The 27,329-nt window shown below is 45.5% G+C and overlaps 1 pseudogene; it reads left to right on the forward strand.

The window, feature by feature from the left end:
• Positions 1 to 20,881: 20,881 nt before the first annotated feature.
• Positions 20,882 to 23,582, forward strand: LOC121268962 (annotated as a pseudogene).
• The last annotated feature ends 3,747 nt before the right edge of the window (positions 23,583 to 27,329 follow it).

The following is a 27,329-nucleotide window of genomic DNA, read 5'->3' on the forward strand; positions in this document are numbered from 1 at the left end:
TTGCGGACAGACCGCAGGTGTTCTGCAAAGCGGTTGCCCAGTTTACGTTTGGTCTTTCCAATGTAGAGGAGACAGACCACATTGGGAGCAACGAATACAGTAGATTAAGTTGGGGGAAATGCAAGTGAGATGCTGCTTCACTTAAAAGGAGTGTTTGGGCCCTTGGACGGTGAGGAGAGAGGAAGTGGAGGGGCAGGTGTTACATCTTTTGCGTGGGCATGAGGAAGTGCCATAGGTGGGGGTTGAGGAGTAGGGGGTGATGGAGGAGTGGACCAGGGTGTCCTGGAGGGAACGCTCCCTACGGAATGCCGACAGGGGGTGAAGGGAAGATGTGTTTGGTGGTGGCATCATGCTGGAGTTGGCGAAATGGCTGAGGATGATCCTTTGAATGCGGAGGCTGGTGGGGTGATAAGTGAGGACAAGGGGGACCCTATAATGTTTCTGGGAGGAAGGAGAAGGCGTGAGGGCGGATGCGCAGGAGATGGGCCGCCCCCCCGCACCCCCACCCCCCCCCCCGCCACCCCCCCCCCCCCCCCCCAACCCCCAACACCGGCACACACACACACACACCTTAAACCAGCTTATATTTCACCCCTTCCTTGGATTCACCTGGTTCTGTTGAAGGGTCACGAGGACTCGAAACGTCAACTCTTTTCTTCTCCGCCGATGCTTCCAGACCTGCTGAGTTTTTCCAGGTAATTCTGTTTTTGTTTTGGATTTCCAGCATCCGCAGTTTTTTGTTTTTATCTCTGTGTTTAATTGACTGCCACTGCTCTTCAAGAAATGCCTTCCTTGAAGAAGTTCTGTTCGTCTCTGCGACAAGGTTTCCGTATCTCTCTTTTGTCTTGCTCACCTTCATTGCTTTCCATTTCTCTCCTGGTGTTTGACAAGGTGTTTACTAAAACCCGCTTTCACAGCCATATCTCCTTTCTCAGTGACTGTCTCCATCTCCGACTTACCCCACGTGGATTTCAACTGAAATTCCACCCCTCATGTTTCGAACCCACCCAGGATTACAGGTATCTCCGGGACATTAAACGTTTCTTGGACTGCTGTTCCCATCACATTCTGAGATCCACACTCAGTGCCATGCGCCGCCATATGAACACACTCGACCTCTCCCTCCAGCAGCACCGCCGTACCCTTTTCCAAAGCTGTCTGTGCCCCCAGTTTCATTTTATTCTTCGGCTCATCCGACGCCTCAACAAGAAACTTTTTCTCTTTCTCTTAAGTGCTAAGGAACGCAAGCTCCAACAACTCATCGACACCAACACCCATCTAGGACCCTCCACCCCTGCCTGTCCCTCCATCCCTACCCCATCTTCCAATCCCAGCCCCAGCCGTGTATTCACTATACCCCCTGACCTTCCCCTCTCCAATGCTGAACGTTCAGTGCTCAGCAAAGGATTTAGTTTCATACCCTTACGCCCTCACCTCAATGAATTTCGGGCTCAACACGATGCTGAACTCTTCTTCGGCCGTCTTCGTCTCCGGGCTCACTTCTTTGGGCAGGAGTCCTCTCCCCGTTCAACGGATCCTTTTACCCACCTCCAACATTCTCCCTCCACCTGGATCCCTCCCTCTGGATTCTTACCTTCTCTTGATCTTTTCATAGAGAACTGTCGGCGCGACATTAGTCGTCTCAATTTCTCTGCTCCTCTCACCCATTCTAATCTCTCTCTCTCTGAACTTACTGCACTCCATTCTCTCAGGTCCAACCCTGATATTGTCATCAAACCCGCTGACAAGGGTGGTGCTGTTGTTGTCTGGCGCACTGACCTCTACCTTGTGGAGGCTGAGCGTCAACTCGCAGACACTTCCTCCTACCTCTCACTGGACCATGACCCCACCACTGAACATCAAGCCATTGTATCCAGGACTGTCACTGACCTCATCTCCTCTGAGGATCTTCCTCCTACAGCTTCCAACCTAATAGTCACCCAACTTCGGATGGCCCGCTTCTACCTCCTACCCAAAATCCACAAACAGAACTGTCCCGGTAGACCGATCGTGTCAGCTTGCTCCTGCCCCACAGAACTCATTTCTCATTATCTTGACACCCTTCTCTCTCCCCTTGTCCAGTCCCTTCCCACCAACATCCATGATTCCTCTGACACCTTACGTCACATCAACAATTTCCAGTTCCCTGGCCCCAACCGCTTCCTCTTCACCATGGACGTCCAATCCATCTACACCTTCATCTCCCACTAGGATGGTCCGGTGGCTCTCCGCTTCTTCCTCGAACAGAGGCCTGAACAATCCCCATTCACCACTACTCTCCTCTGTCTGGCTGAACTTGTTCTCACACTGAACTATTTCTCCTTTAACTCCTCTCAGTTCCTCCAAATAAAAGGTGTGGCTATGGGTACCCGCATGGGCCCCAGCTATGCCTGTCTCTTTATGGGGTATGTGGAACATTCCTTGTTGCAGTCCTACTCCGGCCCCCTCCCACAACTCTTTCTCCGGTACATTGATGATTACTTCGGTGCTGCTTCATGCTCTCGTCGGAACTTGGAAAAATTTATTAATTTTGTTTCCAATCTCCACCCCTCCATCATTTTCACGTGGTCCATCTCTGACACTTCCCTTCCCTTCCCTGACCTCTCTGTCTCAATCTCTGGTGATAGACTGTCCACCAATATCCATTACAAACCCACCGACTCCCACAGCTACCTCGACTACAGCTCCTCACACCCCGCTTCCTGTAAGGACTCCATCCCATTCTCTCAGTTCCTTTGCTTCCATCGCATCTGTTCCGATGATGCTACCTTCAAAAACAGTTCCTCTGACATGTCCTCCTTCTTCCTTAACTGAGGTTTTCCACCCACGGTCGTTGACAGGGTCCTCAACCGTGTCCGGCCCATCTCCTGCGCATCCGCCCTCACGCCTTCTCCTCCCTCCCAGAAACATGATAGGGTCCCCCTTGTCCTCACTTATCACTCCACCAGCCTTCACATTCAAAGGATCATCCTCAGCCATTTCCGCCAACTCCAGCATGATGCCACCACCAAACACTTCTATTACATTTTTTGAAACTGACATGAAGCCTCATCCCACCGTGGATGAGGGTTTCATGCTTTTCCTATAGCCCTCCAGGGCTCCTGGCCTGCCCACCAACCTTAAGGTTGGACAGGCAGGTCCACTAATTACTTTAATGAGTTTGTCAATGGCCTCAGTTGGCCATTGACAGATCAGCGGGCGCACAGCTCATTCTGCTGAGCCCCCGCCCACCTGAAAATTGAAATGGGGTGGGGTGATCCCGTTCCCCCGCTCGCCAACCAGAAAATCCTGGCCATAGCTACACTGATATAGTTACTTTATTATTACTGTTTCTCTTGGACATACTGTTTACATTTTACCATAAATTATTCTTGTATTACTGACACTACACTGAACTAGATTTTAGCTCTTTGTAATGATCATTTGTTCACTTATTACCACTTGAACATTGCATTGGAACATTCATTTGGTGCTTACTCAGAAAATCTGCAGAGGCTTTGGATATATGGTCTAATAGGAAAGATAAGCTTAGGAGGAATGTACAACAGTGAATAATATAGAAAAAGTAAACATTACTTCTAATTAAACTATGAGAATTTTGGACTGGATTTTATTTTCTCATAACAAACACAATGGACTCCTGGGCAGAGTGATGGAGGTAAAGGCTATGAATCATTCAATAAATAATTGGATGCCGTGATGAAAGACTCTTGGGACTTTTTCAATGGATGAGTTAAGATGGACTGAATGGCCTTCCTGATTGCACCTATACGGTTTCACTGCTTTAAGGTGTGTTGAAAGTTTATGCCCAATTAATATATAAATGAATTATCAAAGGCACAAAGTATTCCTCTGTGGGCCATTCACACTACTGTCAATAAGAAGTGATATATAACGTAAATTAAGAAACATACAAATATACCAAAAAAGGAAAACTTTGTGACTTGGAAATAACCAATGTGAGCACAAGGGAATAAGAGAGTATTTCAACAGGACTGAATTTCATACGAGGTTTGGGATCCCATCCCCAGAATTAAAGTTGGGAACATACTACCCCAGGCCAGCTCGCCCTGACACCACTTAATGGTTACCAGGCCTTAAGTTGATTTGAGTCAGAGCTTCCACCCCTATTAAAATGGAAATGATGGCCACTGCTGGGATTGCAGTCAGTGCCACAAATGGAGCCAGACCTTCAGGTGATTCCGAATCTTTGGTTTGTATTAAGTGCTCCTATTAACAAAGCCTAGTGTCTCATAAGCTTTCTTAACCACTTTATCAAATAACTTTGTTAATATCAAAAATTTGTGAATATGCACTCTCAGGTCCTTTGCTCTGGCAACCCCCTCAAAATAGCACTATTTAGATTTTACTGCCTCCTCCTAAACTGCATCACTTTATATTTATCCACATTAAATGTCCTGTATCTGTCTTTTCACCTCTGTGTCCCCTTGAAATCTGCCACTAAACTCTCTTCAAGTGGCAAAGGCTTAGATGAGGTTCTCAACGGAATAGAAGCTGAAACCAGGAAATGGCGACAGGCAATGTAGCAGAAGCAGACATCATGGGAATGATTTAGGTTTGGAAACTCAGCTTAGGGTTGAATAGAATGCTGAGATTGTGAACAGTTCAGTCAAAATTCATCTAAATTCCTCAAATGATGTGTCCAAAATGATAATATGCTTGTAAGCGTGCATTCTGTGCCCCAAATAGCACAGAAACACTTTGTAGCCCTTCATCCTTGGACTGTAAAATACCATAGTCCTTCAAAGTGTGGATCAAAGAGAATAATTGATGTTACCTTATGAACAGAGGTTAACTATTTATGGTTGGTGTAACTTAATCCCAGCTTAGTGGCAGTGCCTAGAACATTGGCAGGAAGTTTACAGTAGTTGTAAGCTAATTTTCTGAAACTAGTCATTTGTCAATTCCAACTGCTTTGACCGAGCCAACATATGTTTTGTCTTCCTTAAAAGGCTTTCAATTAAGGGCTTCAGAATTCTTGGCTTGTCTCTTCACTCGCATTATTTTTATGCTTTTATGAAGTGATGCCATAAAATACACCTGATAATGAGAAAAATCTCTGGCTCCTGGGAATTATATATTAGAACCAGGGTGGACAGCACTACTGTCCGAAAGATTAATCATTGCATTTTGATGGTATTGTGTCAAATTCAATAATTAAATATCAATGTTCTCCAGATAATGGATTATCTGCTGGAGCTGGGCTCCAAGGATTTTCCAAACTTCTTTGCAACTTAAACATGCTCGAACCTGCCCCTTTGAAGCTTTCCAGATTAATGCAGCCAGAAAATATCTGCATTTGTTGAATGATCTTATTCGTTATATCCTGAATAGCTGAGGTATTCTGCTGACTAAGAGAGTGAAGCAGGGTGGTAGCTTGATTTATGCTGCCCTCAAGGCACTCTATTCACTCATGATAGGTTCATGTTTTCCGGCCTCAGTACAATTGCGTCTAAAATATTTTCCAACTTTCTTTTTTCTGTTTTTTTCCCCACTTTTCTCTTCTCATCAAGACAAACAACTTCTGCTGAAACAGGCAGGGCTTTGGCTGCAATCTGGCAGGTTCTTTTCAGGATGACATATTGGAAGTGGGAACAAGCGGGAAGGATCTCCTCCTGGTTTTCAGGCCCCAAATGTCCCATTTCTACCTAACAGAGACTGTGGACATCTCCCCCAGTACATTTACTGTTGACATCCTCCCCAGTACATTTACTGTTGACATCTTCCCCAGTACATTCACTCACTCCAAGTTTTGTTCAACATAGAGTCAGAAGTCAGTTAAAAGGGAACTTACAATGTACTGTGAACTGTAAAGGGGTTAAATTGAATAAGGTGTGAAAATGGGAGCAGGGACCTCAGGGTGCGATTAAACCATACCAGTTCAATGCATTGCAAGCAACGCAGTAAACTCATGCAGCCCTGCTAATTTCTATGATTGCTGCATGTAGCCAGCAATTAACTGCCCTGTTCATTGGCTGCAGGCATCAGTAGGTGTGTCAATATCACGAATAGCTAGCACTACTTGCAGGCAGCCCTTAAAAAGGAGGTCCACTGTGCCCACACGAAGTGGTGGGAATTCAGCTGTGAACTGAATTTGTGCTGTAAAAGATTGAGGAATGACTATGTGCTGAGGGATGCACTAAAGCTTGAGGCAACCATCTCAAAAGGGCAATGGGAAAAGGCCACCATCTCAGGACTTCTAGTAAAAGTACCCTGAGGGGCTGGAAACTATGTCGAACCCCTTGGCATGGAATGCATAATGTAAACATGAAAAGTATTGAAATTGTATTGAAGCATCTCAATGTGTATGGAGGAAAGTTGAATTCTATTGCACTTTCTGCAATATTCACTGAAATGTTTGAAATGTACTTCTACAAATTTTATTAATAAAATATATTTTTGGAAAAAGAAAACTGAGGAATAGTTGAACATGCAAAGAGCATGCATCATTTTCAAATAGTGCATTTGAAGCCTTAGTTTAAAGTGGAAAAGCGGAGAGCTGTCCTGTATCCATAGGGAGGCAGAAGGGAATCCAAATGCATGCTCATGGGGCACTAGGAAGGAGTTGTGGCAGAAGTCAATGCCAGGAGCCTAGCTGCAAGAACATGAATGCAGGGCAGGAAGAAGTTTGATGATCTCGCATGAGTTGTTAAGGCAAGCAAGTTCAATCTTCAAATGGTATATTCTGCCAGCTAGCCACATTCGCTTTTCACTTCACTACACCCCATCACCCATCCACCACAATCTCCATAAATCAGTACACAACCCTTCAAATGCTCTACCTTGCCCTCACACCCACAATTCACAGCTCACATTATCAGCTATTCAACCAAGACAGCCACATTAGCCATAATTATTGCAGGACATTCAAACACTTCCCTCTTTCTTGCAGGAGTAAGTGGTGCATAGCAGCAGGGATCAGCAAGGAACTGGAGGAGGACAAGTGCCCCTGCATTTTTCCACCATCATAGACAGTTCTGGCATTATGGGAAGGGGCATCACTGGAGGCCATGGCTGCTGGAGGGAATGAAATGATGAAGATCTTTTCCTTCCTAATCCTCCTCTTTTCCCTCAGTCCCAATCCCACAATCTCTTCAGGCTCACAAGCTGCAGATTGTGTAATCACCAAACTTTTTACTTTCCCCTCACCCCTTACCACAATCCAACCAAATGGATTCTGGGGTATTTCCTATCGGAAGTGTGCGTGTGCATATCAGACGCCATTTTCAAACATGAGAAGACCAGATAGTGTCTAAAAAAGAGCGCTACTCCAAGTTATCCCCCTAAACATTTAATATAAATTAATATCCCAATGAGGAAGAAAGATGGTAAGGGGGGAAAAAGCATCCGTGACTAAGCAAGGAAGTTAAAGATAACTTAAAGGCAAAAACCAAGGCATACCAAATTGCAAAGTTCAGTTGCAGGCTGGAAGATTGGGAAACTTTTAAAGATCAACAAAGGGTTACTAAAAAAATAATACAAAGGTAAATTATGAAAGAAAACTAGTGCAAAATGTAAAAACTGATAGCAGAAGCTTCTACAAGTATATAAAAGGAAAGAGAGTAGCTAAAGTGAATGTTGGTCCCTTGGAGGATGAGACTGGGGAGTTAATAGTGGGGAACGCAGAAATGGCAGAGACGCTTAATCAATATTTTACCTCAGTTTTCACATTGGAAGACACTAGTACCACCCCAATAGTAACAGGTAGTGCAGAGGATATATGGACAGGTTAGGTGAATGGGCCAAAATTTGGCAGATGGAGTTTAATGTGGATAAGTGTGAAGTTATCCATTTTGGTCAGAAGAATAAAAAGGCAGCTTATTATTTAAATGGAGAGAAACTTCAGAATGCTTCAGCGCAGAGGGATCTGGGTGTACTCATGCATGAGTCACTGAAAGCTAGTATGCAGGTACAGCAGGTAATAAGGAGGGCAAATGGAATTTTGGCATTTATTGCTAAAGGAATAGAGTATAAAAATAGAGAAGTATTGTTGCAACTGTACAAGGCATTGGTGAGACCGCACCTGGAGTACTGTGCACAGTTTTGGTCCCCTTACTTGAGGAAGGATGTAGTTGCATTGGAGGCAGTTCAGAGGAGGTTCCGTAGATTGATTCCAGAGATACAGGGCTTGTCTTATGAGGAGAGATTGAGCAGTTTAGGCCTATACTCACTAGAGTTTAGAAGGATGAGAGAAGATCTAATTAAGGTATATAAGATGCTAAAGGGGATGGACAAAGTAGATGTGGAGTGGATGTTTCCCCTTGTGGGGCATTCTAGAATGAGAGGTTATAGTTTTAGACTTATGGGTGGTAGATTTAAATCAGAGATGAGGAGGAATTACTTTTCTCAAAGGGTCATGAATCTGTAGAATTCACTACCTCAAAGTGCAGTGGATGCCAGGGCGCTGAATAAATTTAAAGAGGAGATAGACAGATTTTTAATTAGTAATGGGTTGAAAGGTTATGGGGAGAAGGCGGGAAATTGGAGATGAGGCCAAAATGAGATCAGCCATGATCGTAATGAATGGCGGGGCAAACTCGAGGGGCTGAATTGTCTACTCCTGCTCCTAGCTTTTATGTTCTTATAAACAAATGTAAAAGGATAGGGAATGGCCAGTCTGTCTCATCCAGACATGTTGTAGACTATATGCACAATCAGCCCACCCTCAAGTGATGTGACCTGGAGAATATTTTAAAGGCCAGTTTAAGAAATTCCTCTCCAACTCCCAAAGGTAATCAAGCGAGTTCCAAGAAATTGCTTTAAGTGATCACAACACAGGCTTCTGGCCCACGTACCTTCCCTTTCTCCACTCTTCGAGGCTTGTTGTGCTCAACTATGAATGTCTGCAGTGAATCAACACACACCACATACTGTGACAACCTGTTCCACACATCACCATCTCTTGGTGAAATGAATTAGCTCCTGGCATCTCACCTAAACTCTTTGTGTTTTCTTATTTTGTGCATATCCTCCCCTCCCTATCCAGCCCAAATAACCTATCCACTTGAACAAACTCTGCTCCTTTCATTATTTTAAAGACCTCAATCTCATTCCGAGAAGCCCATTGTATACTCCTGTTCCCAGATGTTCGAAATGATCGCACTTTTAGACTCAAAATGCTGGAGCTTCATCGAGTGCATTTCTCACAGCTCTTCATGTGATTGGTGTGCGTTATTTCTCAGCACCTTCTACAGCATTACAGTAAATGCGGCACCGTAGGTGCGCGTCCAAATAACAATTAGCACCTAGCTCTTACAGGTAAGATAACAACATAACAAAGTCTATGGCCAGGATTTTTCCCTTCTTGGGCGGGCTCGGTGGGGGGGCGTTGGGCTGGAGCGGTCGGGAAGCTGAAGGCCGCCTGCAGTCGGGGGCTGGAGCATGATTTCCCGTCCACCGATGAGGCTTCCTGAAAAGTGCAAAATGCCGCTCGGCCTTTTTGCCTGCCCACCGTAATGTTCGAAGGGCAGTGAAAAGCTTAATTCAATTATAACTTTAATGGCCTTAATAGGCTTTTTAATTGTCGGCGGGCGTGCTGCCAACTCCTGAGTGTACCCGCCGACCAAGCGCACGGTGACATCAGGACGCTCGTCACGCGTCATTTTACACTCGTTCGAGTCAGGCACGCACCAGCCCGACGAGGTAAAAATCCTGTCCTAGGGGATAGAAATTAGACCTCTTTGCACCACTCATTCCACAAAAAAACCCAGTTTTTTGAGATGAATGTTTTACACCCCAAATACGTCTGGAAAATATCCCGCCAAAATTGGCAAGAAGTCCTGGAACCGTTTCAAAAGGATAGGACGCCATTGGTAATGGATAAAAACAAAAAAACTGCGGATGCTGAAAATCCAAAACAAAAACAGAATTACCTGGAAAAACTCAGCAGGTCTGGCAGCATCGGCGGAGAAGAAAAGAGTTGACGTTTCGAGTCCTCATGACCCTTCGACAGAACTTGAGTTCGAGTCCAGGAAAGAGCTGAAATATAAGCTGGTTTAAGGTGTGTGTGTGGGGGGCGGAGAGATAGAGAGACAGAGAGGTGGAGGGGGTTGGTGTGGTTGTAGCGACAAACAAGCAGTGATAGAAGCAGATCATCAAAAGATGTCAACAACAATAGTACAATAGAACACATAGGTGTTAAAGTTAAAGTTGGTGATATTATCTAAACGAATGTGCTAATTAAGAATGGATGGTAGGGCACTCAAGGTATAGCTCTAGTGGGTTTTTTTTTTTATTTTTTTTTTTATTTTTTTTTTATCTTATATAATGGAAATAGGTGGGAAAAGGAAAATCTTTATAATTTATTGGGAAAAAAAAAAAGAAGGGGGAAACAGAAAGGGGGTGGGGATGGGGGAGGGGACTCACGACCTAAAGTTGTTGAATTCAATATTCAGTCCGGAAGGCTGTAAAGTCCCTAGTCGGAAGATGAGGTGTTGTTCCTCCAGTTTGCGTTGGGCTTCACTGGAACAATGCAGCAAGCAAAATAAAAAAAAAACCCACTAGAGCTATACCTTGAGTGCCCTACCATCCATTCTTAATTAGCACATTCGTTTAGATAATATCACCAACTTTAACTTTAACACCTATGTGTTCTATTGTACTATTGTTGTTGACATCTTTTGATGATCTGCTTCTATCACTGCTTGTTTGTCGCTACAACCACACCAACCCCCTCCACCTCTCTGTCTCTCTATCTCTCCGCCCCCCACACACACACCTTAAACCAGCTTATATTTCAGCTCTTTCCTGGACTCGAACTCAAGTTCTGTCGAAGGGTCATGAGGACTCGAAACGTCAACTCTTTTCTTCTCCGCCGATGCTGCCAGACCTGCTGAGTTTTTCCAGGTAATTGGTAATGGATAGTTGGTTGTTCAGGAAGAAGGAGCTGATTGGCTCCCCTCATCCATAATTATCTTGTGATCACTTTAATTGTCTCTGTGAAATATTGTCAAGAGGACAAATGTGCATACCAGGTTGTCCTGAAGTAATTTGACTGCAAAATAAAAAGATACTTAGGAAAGTTCAGCCTTTCAGCTTTTGCTAATAATCATATTCCAATGAAAAATGCCAGCAAGTGAAAAAATCTGTATTGTTACGAATTCAATTTATTGTGTCCCTGGCTACTAAATTAGCAGTCCATGGAGATTGTAACAATTAAGGTATAGGATGTTCCAATGCTCGTTACATTGGTTCCTGCCTGGTAACAAGGGTACTTTTGATAAGCCACCAGAATAGTTCAAGGGTTAGTGAACACCTCTTTTTGGTGCAGTTAGTTTCAGGGGGTCTACCAGCCAAAATGTATCACAGACAAAGGAATAGAAACAGGTTCCTGTTAAGTTAAGTTAAAGAAAGAGATGTGCGAGCAGACCTTAAGTAAAGGGGGCTTTAGGGTGAAGGTACCCCCTTTGGAGCAGCAGTGTTCTGCTTGGCATGACCATAGATCTGAAAGCGTGCTTGCAAGCTAGTGTTGAGTGCACTCGAGAATCTAGGGAGAAGAATTCTCGGAAGACGAGATTGAAAGCCTGTGAGATAGGCCATTGCTAAAGCTGCCCTAGTGGGAATGACTTTTAGAGAGAATTCCGAGGGGAGAGCTTCGAAGCTGAAGCTGGGAATCCTGCGTAAGACAGAGTTTCAATGAGATTGTTTGACTTGGTGTTTACTGACGTCTGGGTGGGCTCTTGAGAAATCCAGGGACTCTGTCATTTACTCTGTAGTGTGGTGTGTTCAACCACAGTTCGTCTATTAATTCACATGTGCCTCATACTTACGCTGAATGTTAGCGTATAAGATACATATTGTAAACTGTTTTATCTTTCTGAGCTTGTATAGTAAATTTTGTTTTTCTTTGTTCAAAACCTGTGGAATCTTGTGGCTTTATTCCAAAAGGTATCTTGAATCTCAACCTTTATCTATTTAAACAAAACGTTATTGGTCCATAACCGACTCTCCGCCCATGTCCCAGAGTCTGGCCATCATCGTAACAGTATATCTGGTGTGAGAGCTGTTGGTACTTAGATATAATCGTGGTGGTTCGTTCCACTGAGCTCTGTCCCAATCATTTCTTGTATAATAATAGAATTGAACTCAGAACTGCTGTGATGTCTGTCGGAGGCTTGAAACAAAAATTAAGCTCACCTCCCCTACAGAAGAACCTACCATAATTACATTTACAGCGATAAGCCCCATTCTACCCGCAGCCGGTGCACATTAAACCAATTTTCAAATAAAGTACATTGTCTGTCTATGATCAAAATTTGTTTCATTATTGCAAAGTAGAGTGGATTAAGCCATGTTAAGGAGATATATATAATACTTACCAAAAGGAGGTCACAGACTGTGTTGAGGAAACAAGTTCCACTCCTGTCATTACAACACCACTTTGCACTTTGAAGAATTGTGGCTAAATTATAATGAGAATAATTTGTTAAATTACCTTTTTATATGGCTTTATTCAAGGTTTTTAATTATGTAGTGAGTGTTGATTTTTGTTTCAAGAATTGTACAGAACATCCAGTACCACGTGTGCGAATGGTGTATGAGGGAAAATTACAGCATCGCATGAACTAATTAGACTGTTTAAGAGGAATACAGGAAAGCAAAATGATTGAATTTGTAACAAAATCAATGATAATGCAGAACATGCAGAGAAAAATTATGGACCACACCAAATGTTTGCTTTGGGAAGAAGGATTTGAGAAATGAAGGCTCTTTAGTCTTGAAAAGGTTGGACTGGGAGGGAATGAGATAGAAACATGCAAGGTGTGAAGTGCTAATGATAAGGTTAATCTACAGCGCTACAAAGTACACCGGGATAGTAGAGAAAGGAGTCATGTGTTAAAACTAGGCCAAGATATATTCAGCACAGAGGTCGTGAAGAATTTGTGCAGCAAAGAATGAATCGTGGAATCATGTTAAAGGCGGCATATGGATGCAAGGTTGTTGATGTTGTTTTTGATCAACACTTGGAATGATCTCCTGGACAAAAACTTTAGAATCATTCAAGAGCAAATTAAGACGGTATGTCGGGAATTGTAGGTCATTTATTCTGATGGGATGCGCTAATAGTCAAATGACCTCTCTTCCATGCATTTGCAACCTTAGCATGGGACAGAATTAATGAATACTCGTAGTTCAGAGACACAAATCTCTTTACCATGATGTGATATAAAATAGGGACTAGTTCACAAGTAGAAATATGTACCTTAATTTACTAGATACCCCAATATGACAAGCAAATGTTTAATTTCATTGGAAAGAAAAGCAGAACATTCTGGAAACAGACAGCTGTTTTTTCTGTTGATAAGTGGAAAACAGGTTTGTCAGCACCTGGAAAGATAACAATTTATTGGCAGAAACCACTTATTAAAAACTAAACAATTAATTTTAACATTTTCACCTGTTGATCGACCTGCCGTACATTTCTAACATTTTCTGTTTTGGTTTCAGATTTTCTGTATTCAAAATATCTTTTGTGTATGTTTAACTGAGCCAATCAGAATAAAACCACGAGAGGGATGCCCACCATATGTGAAAATAAGGCAATTATTTTCAGATCTGGGCCCGTTAAGTTAGAAGTTTGGCAAGTGAAACAGCAGTATTGCTGCAGGTGCAGTCTGACTGTCTCCTTAGCTGTGACATATCTGACTTCAGAACAAAGTTACACAGGCCTGCTACTGCACATTAAAAGGAGATAAAAATGAATTACCATTTAAACATACCATCAGGTGCTATGTTTCCTGTGGGAGTATCATTCCACAACACCTCATCAAAGTGGAGAGAAAGACAGAGTTAACGTTTCGAGTCCGTACTTTGCTTTTCCTCATCAAAGTGATCAGTTCTCAGCCTGTCATTTCAGTCAAGGGTGGTGCCACGGCCAAGCCAGATTCCATTCTCATCCATCATTCAAAAATATAGACTTTCCAACAGGAATCACTGGATAGTCGTTAGGGGGGGGAACCCTGGCAAAGATTCTGTTTCCCTGGTTCAAGTGTATCGATCCAACTCTAGTGCCACTGCACCATCCCTGCCTCCTTGGCAAACACAAACTCATGACCTCTACCATCTAGAAGGACAAGGACAGCAGACACATGGGGCAGGATTTTCCCCCCGTTGGAGGCGAAGTTGAAGTGCGGGTGCACACAAGCGCGCCTCCGATTGGCGTCCCCAATCGGGGGCGCGGCGCCATTTTACTTGTGATGTCCGCACGGAAATGCTGTGCCCTCCCTGGGGACGGGGGGAATCCTTAAACCTGAGAGTGCGCTCTTTCACGCATGCACACGAAAGAGCGCTGTCGTCTCCCTGAGGCTAAGTGCAGCCTCAGGGAGATGGGCTCTACTGTCAAAAGTATTAAAAATAGACAAAAAAAATTACCTGACATGTCCCCTCATGTGATACTGTCACATGAGTTGGGACATGTCCATAATTTTTTTTAAAACTTTAATTATATTTTTTTAAAACTTACATGAAACCTCCATCCCGCCCGTGGATGAGAGTTTCATGCTTTTTCTAATTCCCTCCAGGGGTCCAGGCCTGCCCACTAACCTTAAGGTTGGAAGGGCAGTTCCATTAATTACTTTAATGACTCTGTCAATGGCCTCCGTTGGGCGCACAGCCGATTTTGCAGCACTCCCACCTTCCTGAAAATTTAAATGGAGTGCGGTGACATCGGGAGTTCCACCCGACGTCACCGCGCATCATTTTATGCGTTGGTGAGCAGTTACCACCCCCGCTCGCCGATGGGAAAATCCTGCCCATGGGAACACCACCAAGTTCTCCTCCAAGCCACAAATCAACCTGTCTTGGAAGCATGCTGCTGGTCCTCCACTGTCCTCCTTACTTAACAGCACTTTGGGAGGATCTACATCATAAGGGGCTGCAGTGGTTCAAGAAGGTGGCTCACTACCACCTTCTCAAAGGCGATGGACAATAAATTCCAACCTTGCCATTGACATTCACATCCCATGAACGAGCAAAGAAAACAGAATTTTCTGCACTTCACCCTCATTTCCCAGCTACCTAAAGTGGGCACAGTGGGTGGGGATCGGGAGCAGGCCATTTCCTGAGGTCACAATCCCATCTCCTAACCAGCAGTGCCTGCTCAAGTTGTCTTCAGAGTGGGGGATTGGGGATTGGCTGGAGTTAGGGTTGCCGCCTCCCATGGCAGGCCTAAGGCAGAGACGGAGGCAGGCGGTTAAAAGGCCTGCCTCTGTTCACTGGGACGTCAGCCTATTTCTGAGATGAATTCGATAATCTTCACTGCTATCCCTCTCACCAACCCCACCACCACCACCCTCACCCGCCTCACTCCCATGCCTCCCCATTAACCCCTCTTCCTCCTTGATAACCACACCTTCATACCTCCCACACCCCCTCATCCCCCTTAGCTTCCCTTACCCCTCATGCCCCACCCCCTCACCACCACCCCCACTGCATCCCCCCCCCCCGCCCCCCCCCCAGCCCCCATACCCAATGCCCCAGTACCCACTACATATAGAACTCACAATCTCAATAATAATATTGGGAACATTGAAAAAATTATAAACCTGCCAAAATTAATAAGCAGTACTTCAAAATCCACTTAAAATCCATAATCCTCTTAGCAGCTCATAAATCTGTAAAATTATCAAAGCTCACATTCCCTTTGACAGGTGTGTTAACAACCCTTGCTGAGTTGAATCCACTATTGGGTTTGGAACTCAGCCACATAGTCATAATAAAATTCCATTGACCAACAGTTGTCAGAGCTGAATATATTAAAGCCTTTGAAGTCAGCCTGAAGCCCAGCCATCCATCAAAGCTTTGAAACAATCAAACACAAGGCTGGACTGAACTTTAATAATAATAAAAGCTCAGAAATCTGTCAAAGCTTTGAAACAGCCAACAGATGGCTGAGTCTAACTTCAAGGAGCACATGAATGCAAAGGGTACAAGTCAGACAGTCAAATCTTAATTTAACTATTGTGCAATGGAGAATAGCATCTTATCCAGAGGATAATGTATTGTAAAGCATCTGAATTCTTTTCTACTTTCACAATGCTATTTAATTTAATTGTCACTTATCTTTGCAAAACAAAGCCATATCATCCAGTACTGTATTAAAAATATATATGTATATCTTATGCTACAGCATTTCATTATGCCATGTGAAATTTGCAATGCCTTTTTAATCGACTTGTCCCCAAATCCAAATCATGGTTCCCAAATAATCCCAACACCCCAGAGCTGGAGTGAACTATGTCAGCATCAAAAACCAGCCCAACTCCTTGAAAATTGCAAGAGGTCTGAAATGTCCATCTCCACAATGGAGCCAGCAATGTTGTTAAAGCTGGATGCAAAGCTTGCCCTGTCCTGCAGCAATCAAAATTGCCAGTGCCAGGATTGGGGGGGGCAGGAATCCCAGAATGTGGAACTGCCCACCTCTTTTTTTCTTTTGCCTGCGTGATACGGGTCAGCCTGACCCAGTATTTAAGACACAGAGTGGAATCGTCCCAGAATTGCACAAAGTGCGGTAGTGGGCAGGATAAAGAATGTTTTACCAGACAACCACCATGGCCGCTTTTCACACCTTAACATCCCAAACCCGCCTCGTTAATCATGCATTCCCGGGAAACATGCCATTTCAATGGAGGGCAGGCTCTCATTCACCTGCCACACCATCTCCTCACCGCTTCCTCACGCCAGGCACTATATTTAAATTGCAGCCACGTGCACACCTCTCAGTTCTTCCAGCCCAGGACTGCTGCACCGAAGACGTGGCCCTGAATGGTAAGAAGGCTGTGGCACCCCCCCGGCCAACAACCACCCCCCACCTCCGCCCCCGACAACACACCCCCACCCCCGATTCAGTGACACGTCCCTGGAATGACTTTTGGACATCGTGGAGGCCTGCCATGATGTCCTCTACCCCTGCTCTGGCCATAGGAGGGGCAGCAACATCACCAATCCAGCTTGGGAGGCAGTGGCAGTGGTGGTCAGCACCAACACCCTACAAAAGATGATGAATGATCTCCTCCATTCTGCCAGAGTAAGTCACTGTTCTCAACACCCTCAACACACAAGCCCATCACCCATCCACAGGGATCTCACTCACTGCCAGTTCATGGGACATCACTCTCTCACACACACACGTTCATTGTCCACATCCCACCCATGGGACCACTCACCACCCACACAGGCCAGGCATACTCATCATCTGGCTGGGCAGGCATCCTGATACACTCGCCCCATCTGTATTCATGAAGGTCAAGCTGGCACACAACAAGAGGGAGAGGTCACAGACTGGTGGAGGAAAGCCTGAAATCAAGGTCCTCAAGGACCTTGAAAACAGAGCCATCTGACTCATTCCTGTGCTGACGGTGAGGTCGGCGCTGCTCTGTCAAGTGAGGATCCAGAGTGCAACATCCATTAGACAACCATGCTTGTGAGTGATCTGTCCTGTTTCACAGGCCACTGCCATGCACTAATTATCTCCCCTTGCTTTTACAGGCACATCTGGGAAACAGCCAACAGAGTCCACGACCCACATCCTCGACTCAAGCCCTGAAGACAATCCAAAAAGGAATCTACTGAAAACCAAACTGAAGTCCAATCACAGCGCTCACCCTCACCCACACCCTCCACCAGCGCAGAGACACACACCTCAGTGGGACCTAGCTTTAGAGTAGCTTCGGAATCGCGATCTGGTGAGCGCATCGCACTTTCTGATCCACAGCAGGTGGCAGCGGTGAATTCCCAGGTCTCCGGCACCTAGAGGACTGCTGGAGGCCAGAAACCTGCTGAGTCTGAGTCAGAAATCGAGCCTCTGGACTCGGCCATACCTCAGTTGCTGGAGCTGCAAAGGTAAGCTCGGGAACATCAGGAAGCGATGTCCGGTGCACTCCTCAGATTTCAAGGCAAGATGGAGGAGTCCGTCCGCCTTCGGGCTGAGGTGATAGCACCGGCATGCCAACACACCGAGGTCAACACTGGTAGGATGGCGGCCGCCATGAAGACCTTGGCCCAGGACATTGCTCCTGCACTGCTGCCTGGGCTGAACTCCATTGCTGATGCCATGGTTGGCCTCCAACAGTGTCAACAGGAGAGGGGTACAGAGCAGCTTGATCTCACTCCAGTTACCCTTTCACCTCATGGAGTTAACCAGGGGCCCTTGGGCACCCATTTGGAGGAGGATCAGCAGGTACACACACCAGGGCCATTCATCCAGGTGACTCCAGGAGTGTCCAGCCCTTCCAAATCCCCTCTTCCTGTAACCCCAGCAGCTCCAGCTCAACAGGCTGAGGATGGTGCCACTGCAACATAGCAGGATCCGAAAAGCAGGTTCCCAAAAGAGGGCACCCGTCAAGGCCATCACAGACACAGCATCGCAGCCAGCAGGCTGCCTCCATCTCCGCTGTGGATTTCTGGGGAGCACCAGGACGTGACAGCAGGGATAGGCAGGGGTGTTAATCACTTGTACATAATGTTCACTATTGTAAATAAACTCCCAAGCATGCCTCCTTGCCTATGGCTCCTTGTTATGATCAGTGTTTATGTCACTCGGATGCGAAACCTTGGTTCCTGCACAAGATAAAGGCAGGTGTCTCAGTCCAGGGCCTCTTCCCTGTGCAGTGTGTAACCTTAAGACCAAAGCGATGGTCCAGCCTCATACTCCCCGGACACATTACTGAAGCTTGCACCTCAATGGTGCTTGTCATTGCTGCCAGAATCTGGTGGGAAGGTGTCACAGAGTTCCATCATTCTCTCTCTCTGTGTGCCCTCCATTCCTTTAAGGTGGGGCTGGCCCCCATCTCTTCAGCATCTGTGGCTGGTGACACTGTGCTGAAGGGCTCAGGTGCTGAGGACTGACATAGAATCAGGTGCTTTTAAAGTCTCACGGCGGCGTCTCCATGATATGATGCTGATCACAAAGCGCAAGCGGATCTGCCCTCAGCCAGACAGGAGCCAGGAAAATACGGACGCTATTTGAAGATCTAGAGAGTGTCCTTACTGCGTGTTGCCATCATCCTCCATGAATCTAGCAGCTATGAGGGCCTCCCGAGCATGCCTGCCTCGTGTGGCCAATGTGTTTGCCTCATCAGGCCATCCTCACCTTCGAAAACCTCCTCATCCACATCCTTGTCGATGTCCTCCTCATTGGAGGAGATGTGCAGCTCCTCCATCTCATCCTCAGCTAGCTCCTCTCCCTGTTGAAATGTCAGGTTGTAAAGGGTGCAGCAGGCAATGACGATGTGTGACACCCTCTGTGGACTGGATTGCAAGGCTCCACCAGACGGGTCCAAGTACCGGAAACTCATTTTCAGCATCCCAATGGTTTGCTCCACCAAGGTGTGAATTGCAGCATGAGGCTCATTGTACCTTCGTTCTGCTGCAGTGTGAGACCCCTGCACAGGTGTCATCAGCCACATCCTCTGTGGATAACCCTAGTTACTGAGGAGCCAACCCTGCAGCCTCTGTGGACCCTGCATGATGTCAGGGATCTGGGGCCTGCGAAGGATGTAGGAGTCATGGACTCTCCCTGGGAATCCTGTGCTGACCTGCAGGATGCATTCGTAGTGGTCGTACACCATCTGAACATTCAGCAAGTGGAAGCCCTTGCGATTGACATGGTTGACAGTTTGTTGCCACAGAGATCGGAGCGCCATGCGAGTGCAGTCGATAGCACCCTGAACCTGTGGGAAACCAGAGATCTGCATAAATCCAATGACTCTTGCTTCCTGGCTTTCATAGGCCCGGGTGAAATGCACAAAATTGTGTGCCTTCGCGAATATGGCATCCGTGACCTCATGGATGCATTTGTGGGTGTAGGCTTGTGATATCCCACAGAGGTCACCTGTGGAGCCCTGAAAGGAGCCACTGGCACAGAAATTGAACACCACGGTCATTTTCATGACCACTGGCAGTGGATGCCCTCCATGTCCCCATGGTGCCAAATCCCACAGCATGTGGCATATGTGACTGACCAGTTCCCTAGTCATGCGTAATCTTTGGCGATAGTGATCCTCGGTCATCTGCAGGAATGAAAGCCGGTGCCTATAGACTGTGGCTCTTCAGTGGTGTGAGCGATAGCCCCAGCCGCCTCTTCTTCCTGAGGGTGCTGACCCAGCCTCTGACCAGCCAGCCACTTCCATCACCTTCTTCTCCTTCATCTCAGCTCTCTGTAAGCCATGAGGCATACAGCTAGATCACCAGGCTACATGCTCCTGATGTACTTTACCTGCAGGATGAAAGAGAGGGACACATGGGTTAGCATGGTGTACTAAGAATCTCTCTTGATTAATTCTGAAGGCCCTTTAGCACATCCCAGAGAGTGCTGGCTACCACTTGGATGGCCAGAGTTTAGTGTGTGGCATGGATGCCCGAAACCCCACCCACCTCCACCCCACTCCACCTGACCAATTGGCGGCAGCTTCACCCACTGGACTGCAAGCTGTGCTCTCAGCTCAGGCACAGGCATTCTCCTAACCCGCACTGCAAGGCTGCACAGTTAGCTTGAACCATGGGGGAGACTGGTCCAAACCTAAGTGATGACATTGCAAGGGGCTGTGAGTGCCTCCAGCAGTGACTGCTCCATGGCCAGCTTTCGCAAGGAGATTGTACAACATGCACAGTCATCTATTGTTCTGCAGCCCACTAAAACATTCATTAGTTTGCAATCTGTGCCCAAGGGGTGAAGAGCTCTGGAACATTTGATGGCAATTTCAGGCCTCTGCGTTGCTTGAGTGGGCAAATAAACTAGAGGCCCAACTCCAAGCACGTGAACGTGGCTGAGGCTGAACTGTCTCAGCTGCGGAGGAATGGTCACTTTATACAAGATTTCCCATCCTTCCCGCCCACTGTCTGACCAGAACAGTGTAATTTAAACATGGCTTCTGCTAACTTGGACTCAACTGTTTTAGCATTGTACTTAAATGCTCTAATGGTCCTGTTGATTGTCGTTCTGTATTGGTTGAACGTGTTATGTGTGAAATCCAGTAAGACTCCTGGATCTCAGTCAGTTTCATCTGTAGCCACTTTGACGTCATTCATTGGGCTGCATTTAATGTGCCCCTGCTGTGTCCTTTTTTATGGCAGGGGCTGCATGTAAAATAGAGTGCTTGCCCACCCCACCATATTCTCACCCACTCGCGTGCTCACCCCCATAATACCAGGGATGGGCGGGCACCGCCCGCCTGCCATATTTAAAATAGGTAATCAAGGGTCAATTAGACTTGCTACCAAGCCAATTGACCATGGTAATACACAGCCCACCCCGCAAAAAGTTTGCTGTGGGCAGTCGAGCAAGAGTGAGCTGCTCGATTTTTAAAATAAATTCTTCAAAGGGGGGGGAAGGGAGAGGGGTTCTATCTTTGGGGGCTGCCCTTTGCAGACTAAGGGTGGCCCCACTAAGATACAGCACCCCACCCCCCAACCTTTCTTCCCAGAAGGTAAAAATAGTTCGGACCAGTACATTTATTTCCCAGTTTTACTGGCGTTCCATTTTAAGGTATACAAGACCAGTTCAGACCGCTATTTTTCTTTCCCAGTTTTTACTGTTTTTACTTGGCTCCTACTTGCCTGTTGCATCAAACACTTCACCCCCACCCACGCACTCCACTCCCCCTCTCTAACCTGGCCAAACCATCCCCGTCCAACACCCTCGAATTATTTGTTTCCGGGAACCCATTGCCCCTTCTCCTCATTCCCCACTGTAGTCCCAGCGGCTCCCACAAATTCTTCACGTTGCTGAGACTGATGGAGCTGCCGACCAATTGGATTGATTGCCCAGCAGCTCCTGAGCACAGGAACTTCCTCCCAGTGAAGTTCGCCTGTCCCACTTGGCCCTTGTTCAGCCCGCCTGCAGCACGTTATGGCTGCGGAGTGGGTTGGCTCCATGCCGACTTTGCCTTTGGTATGGCGGGTGAGGGGGTGGGTAGGGGGGGGTCGGGGGTAAGCCATCCGCATCCTTGTAATACTCAAGCCCATGGTCACTGTGCTGTACATTTCCGCTTCTTATATGCAATACTCTGCCTTAAATTTCTTGCGCCATTGCTCTGCCCACGTATTTGTCCAATTTGTACTATAATTTCTGAGCTGCGTCCTCCGATTTCAGCAACCCTCCTGGTTTACTATCTTCTTCAAATTTCATCAGTTTGCATTGACTTTCTACATCCAAGTCATTGATGTAAATTGGAAACAGTAGTGGTCCCAGTGCTGAGCCCCAAGACATCCCACTCAGTGCTTCCCTTTACAGGAAACAAAATTCTTAGCTGACTGAATCAAGTTGCTAAAATGAGAACTGACAAAGGTAGAACTTTCATTGCCATGGGCTCCCCTAACTTAATTAACCCTTACAGCGCTGGCAGCTCAAGTAAATTTTCTGCTACAAAGGTTGCTTATTGTTAGCACTTCAATGTCACTAACATTACAGTGGCAACTCCCTAACATTACAATCCTAATATCACTGAGACACTAGAGTAGCTTTATTGCTGCAATGTTAATAAAATTAACAATTTAACGTTTCATTTTTCCTCTGGATTTTTCTTTCTAGTTCTCTTTTCACTGGTGGTTGCTGCTGAATCATTTGTTCCTGTGGAACTTCATGCAACTAGAGTTGGCCATCAACCATGTCGAACCAATTCAGGTCAGCTGATGAATATAACAATTAACACAGGGAGAACTATACCTGACATTTGGTGGTGGGGTAGCAGTGTTCTGCTTAAAGAGGTGCTGCTCCTATTTCAAGCTAGCTAGATTCTTTCACCGCCCATCTCCCAGACCGGGAAGGAATTGCATCCAGAAGTGCCCCCTTTGTCGAAGACAGGTTGGATGTAGTCCTGGTGAATGTGCAGCAGAGGAGGGTAGTCATAAGTAGGACAGAATAGAACCTTCCTCTGCACCATAGTGTGCAGCAAGCATGGTGGGAGATGGAAGATCAAGTCATTGAGGTCCCCTATGTTCACAGGTTGCAAGAACAAATGAGGAAAATGTTTTCAGAATGAAATATTCTTAGGAAAGACATGTCATGGTTTACTAACTGTAATGGAGTCTATAACCAGAACATGCATTCCACAATCACTCTGTTCCCAACATAGTGCAACAGAACTGAAGGAAGCATTGATACAAACCTTCACTTCTTTTATACTTTCATTGCTGTACTTCATCCAGATCGAGAAAAACCAGGAAGTTAAGAGGACACGTTAGCCATGGTCATGGCCATATTGGTCATGTGGTTGTGGCAATGCTGGTGGTATGCAACATCACAGAATCAACTTTGATAAATATCATCCAGGTTACTTTGGAAAAGTTGGTATGAGACATTATCATCTAAACAAGAATCAGTTGTTCTGTCCGCCATAAATCTGGATAAGCTGTGGACGCTGGTCAGTGAACAGACCAGATTAAACTATGCCAAGAAACCTGAAGGACCAGCACCTGTTATTGATGTTGTGCATGCTGGTTACCATAAAGTCCTGGGCAAAGGAAGACTGCCAAAACAGCCAATCATTGTCAAGGCAAAGTTCTTCAGCAGGAAGACTGAAGAGAAGATCAAGGAAGTCAGCGGAGCCTGTGTATTGATGACGTAAATTTTATAATTGGGTGCCACTTTAAAAAAAAATACTAAAGGTTTGATCTTGAAGCTGGCACATAAACATCATTCTATAACCTTTTACACTGGCAGTAAGACAGTAACCAAAGAACATAGATTTAAGAAAATTAGCAAAAAATCAGAGAAAAGATGAGGAGAAATGTTTTTACGCAGGCCCTTATTGAATACACTGCCTGAAAGGGTGGTAGTAATAGATTCAATAATAGTTTCATGTATTTATCCAATTTCCTTTTGAAAATGTAACAGTTCAGGGGCTGTGGAGATAAAACTGGAGAGTAGAACTAATTGGGCAGCTCTTTCAATGAGCCAGCACATGGGCCAAATATCTCCTGCTATGTTGGTTGAGTCCATGTTTCAACATCAGACACACACACACACACACACACACCCTCTCTCTCTCCACAGATTGTGGCACCAAAACAGGCATTTATATATTTTTATGGTACTATGACATTACAGTTTCCTATAGGAATAAGAGCCTCTAGGTGCATGAATTATCTGCCAAAATCAGATTTGATCACCTCTATCTCCAGATCTGGGCGCTATGGTACTAGTGGTTGGGAACAGAGGATCTGTCACATAGCCTCACCTACCTGGCACCCATATGTAAGGTGTCTCTCCCTCTTCCAACACTTTACTTAGGTGGTTTCCTTCTGAGAGACACACTGGAGTCAGAAACGGTGCTAGGGTTAGTCTCAGCTGTATCAGCAGGAAAACAGTCAAGGATCTGAGTGAAATATTGCAGTTTGGAACGTATTTACTCATACCCGTTAAATCAGCTATGATTCCCTTGCAATGCTGGACACCTATTTTAAAAAACCGTCTTTTCAAAGCTATAGCCCCAATTTTAACTTGAGCGGAAAATTAGATGCCATGCCCAAGGCTGGCAGCAAACCCTCAGGCCCCTGGTGTGTGTTGGCCCAGGAAATTTTAATTCTTGAGCCTCATTAGCATTCTCCGATGTCAAATCCCGCCCAAGGTTGACAGGGCGACATCAGGTAGGAGATAATATTTGGGTTGAGTTGGTTGTTAGAGAAACAGCTGAGAACCCATGGAAAATGCTCCCAGTAAGGTGAGAATGGCCAGGAAGGTTGGGGTGAACTCCGTAAAGCTCACAATGAGCGCAGAAGGAGATGGTGGGAACGGGAAGGGGAGGCCCAAGATATCGCTGTCCGAGCAGGAGGAGCACTCCTCCTCATTCTCCTGTAATCTCAGTAAGGTTACCGGTGCCTATTATGGCCAGGATCCTGCCTGTTGACAGCTTTCGTTGGCGAGCTCATGACTGTGAGATCTTGCGTCTCACTGAAGTTAAAATGGCACATGCATCCCAGTGATTTAAGTTAGGTGCTCACTCCTCAGGGAAAGCCGGCCTTCCTGTGCCTGAGTTCAGGCATGTCAAGTTGAAAGCATGTGAACCTGTCAGTCTGAAGGCTGCTATACAGCCCTTCGGCCATCTTAAACTGGGTACCGGTCCTGCACACCTGAGTGTTAAGAATTGACATGTTGGACCTAAGCCCAAGGAAATATTAAAAGGAAGTGTCTGTCCATCTGAAGCAGACTAAACTGCTGGCCCCCACCCCCTAGAAAAAATTGGTGCAACATAAAGTGGTTAGAGTTCTGACAGTCCAGGATCTGCCCACATTTTACTTCCAGCCCCCAATTTATTCGAGAGACGGAAGAAGAAGGGATCATGATCTCCTAGACGCTTCTTCACCGTATTTAAATTTCAGATGTTAAGAAATCAAAAATATGAGATTCAACATCAATTGGTTACCTCATTAAATTTTCATGAAATGTACACATTTCAAAGAAAATAGATTTTGGAAAATCAATTAATGTTTTAAGTGCTAAATCACCTATGCACTTTGCAGTAACCATTTAGGGAACTAAGTTTGAATTAATAAATAAAGGTAGAGTTCAAGGGGAAATGTAAGGGATAGTGCTCTTCCCTGGCAGCCCGCTGCTGATGATGACAGAATTTCCATAAATGCACTACTGTAGACTTTGCTCCTGCCTCATCTCTTCTGCTGTTAAAACTCGCATCTATGACCTCGTTGCTTACTTTCCAAAGTACTCCTTGCCAGTCTCACATCTTCCACTCATCATAAACTTAAGCTCATCCAAAACCCCACAGCCCATGTACTGGCTTGCACCAACTCCCATTACCCATGCGCCCACTAACATATATTGACCCCCAGATAAGCAATGCCTCGATTTTAAAATTCTCATTTTTGTTTTCAAATCCTTCCATAGCATCATCCATCTCCTTTATCTCCTCACCTCTCCCTATCTCTCCAACCCTACAATTGTCCAGGATGCCTAAACCCCTCAAATTCTAGCCTCTTGCACATCCCTGATTTTAATTGCTGCAACATTGGTGATTGTCACCTCCCCTGCCTATGCCCCAAACTCTGGAATTCCTTCACTGAACCTCTCCACTTCTCTTTCCTCCTTTAAGACATTCATTAAAACCTATCTCTTTGACCAACCTTTTCATCTACACTAATATCTCCTTATGTGGCTTGGCGTCAAATGTTGTTTTCGATAATGCTCTTGTGAAGTGCTTTGGAACATTTTACTACGTCAAAAGCACAATCAAAATGCATATTGCCGTTGTTGTTGTTGTTGATCAGCAAGTTCACAAATGGGTGTATCGCCCAAACTCTCCTGACTTTGGACACCACATACATTCCCAGGGTAACGAATACATTGTTGGAAGTGTCTACCTTAAAAAAAGGTGAATTTAAATACCATATGGGGGTGATGTCTTGCATACCATTTCTCAATGTACTAAAGTCTTGGACATTCTTTCTTGATTACACCCATGTTAACTGGTCAGCCCAATGTTGCTAGTTGGGACAAGGATACAGAAGCTCGCTTAAAGGATATTAAAGAAACGTTTCGGCCATTTCTGACAATTTTTCTTTGTATATTCCCTTGGCAGTTTTCATCAGCCAATGTGCCACAGGTTTTGCCAACATCACAATGATTGGTACCAATGGATTCTCCAATGTCCATCTCTCCTCTCTGAAATATTTGGAAGAAAAGGAAGAAGAGTGGTAGGATGGCGGGCATGTCATGTTGCACAAAGTGGCATTCCATGCCATCCATGGATGCCTGCATGCTCACATTTTCAGACGAAGATCTCATGTATGAGGACAATCAGAAAACCAGATATGTTTTTTCCGATGTTACCTAGTTTCATTCCTGCTTTAACAATATTTTTGCCCAGCATTCTGAAAACTGATCCAATTAGAAAAATGGAGAAGAATGTCCAATCCCTCTACACCTCCATCCCCCACTAGGATGGTCCGGTGGCTCTCCGCTTCTTCCTCAAACAGAGGCCTGAACAATCCCCATCCACTACTACTCTCCTCCGTCTGGCTGAACTTGTTCTCACACTGAACTATTTCTCCTTTAACTCCTCTCAGATCCTCCAAATAAAAGGTGTGGCTATGGGTACCCACATGGGCCCCAGCTATGCCTGTCTCTTTATGGGGTACGTGGAACATTCCTTGTTCCAGTCCTACTCTGGCCCCCTCCCACAACTCTTTCTCCGGTACATCGATGATTACTTCGGTGCTGCTTCATGCTCTCATCAGGATCTGGAAAAATTTATTAACTTTTCTTCCAATTTCCACCCCTCCATCATTTTCATGTCCATCTCTGACACTTCCCTTCCCTTCCTTGACCTCTCTGTCTCAATTTCTGGTGATAGACTGTC

This window comes from Carcharodon carcharias, chromosome 23 (genome assembly GCF_017639515.1).
Source record: "Carcharodon carcharias isolate sCarCar2 chromosome 23, sCarCar2.pri, whole genome shotgun sequence".
Lineage (NCBI taxonomy): Eukaryota > Metazoa > Chordata > Chondrichthyes > Lamniformes > Lamnidae > Carcharodon > Carcharodon carcharias.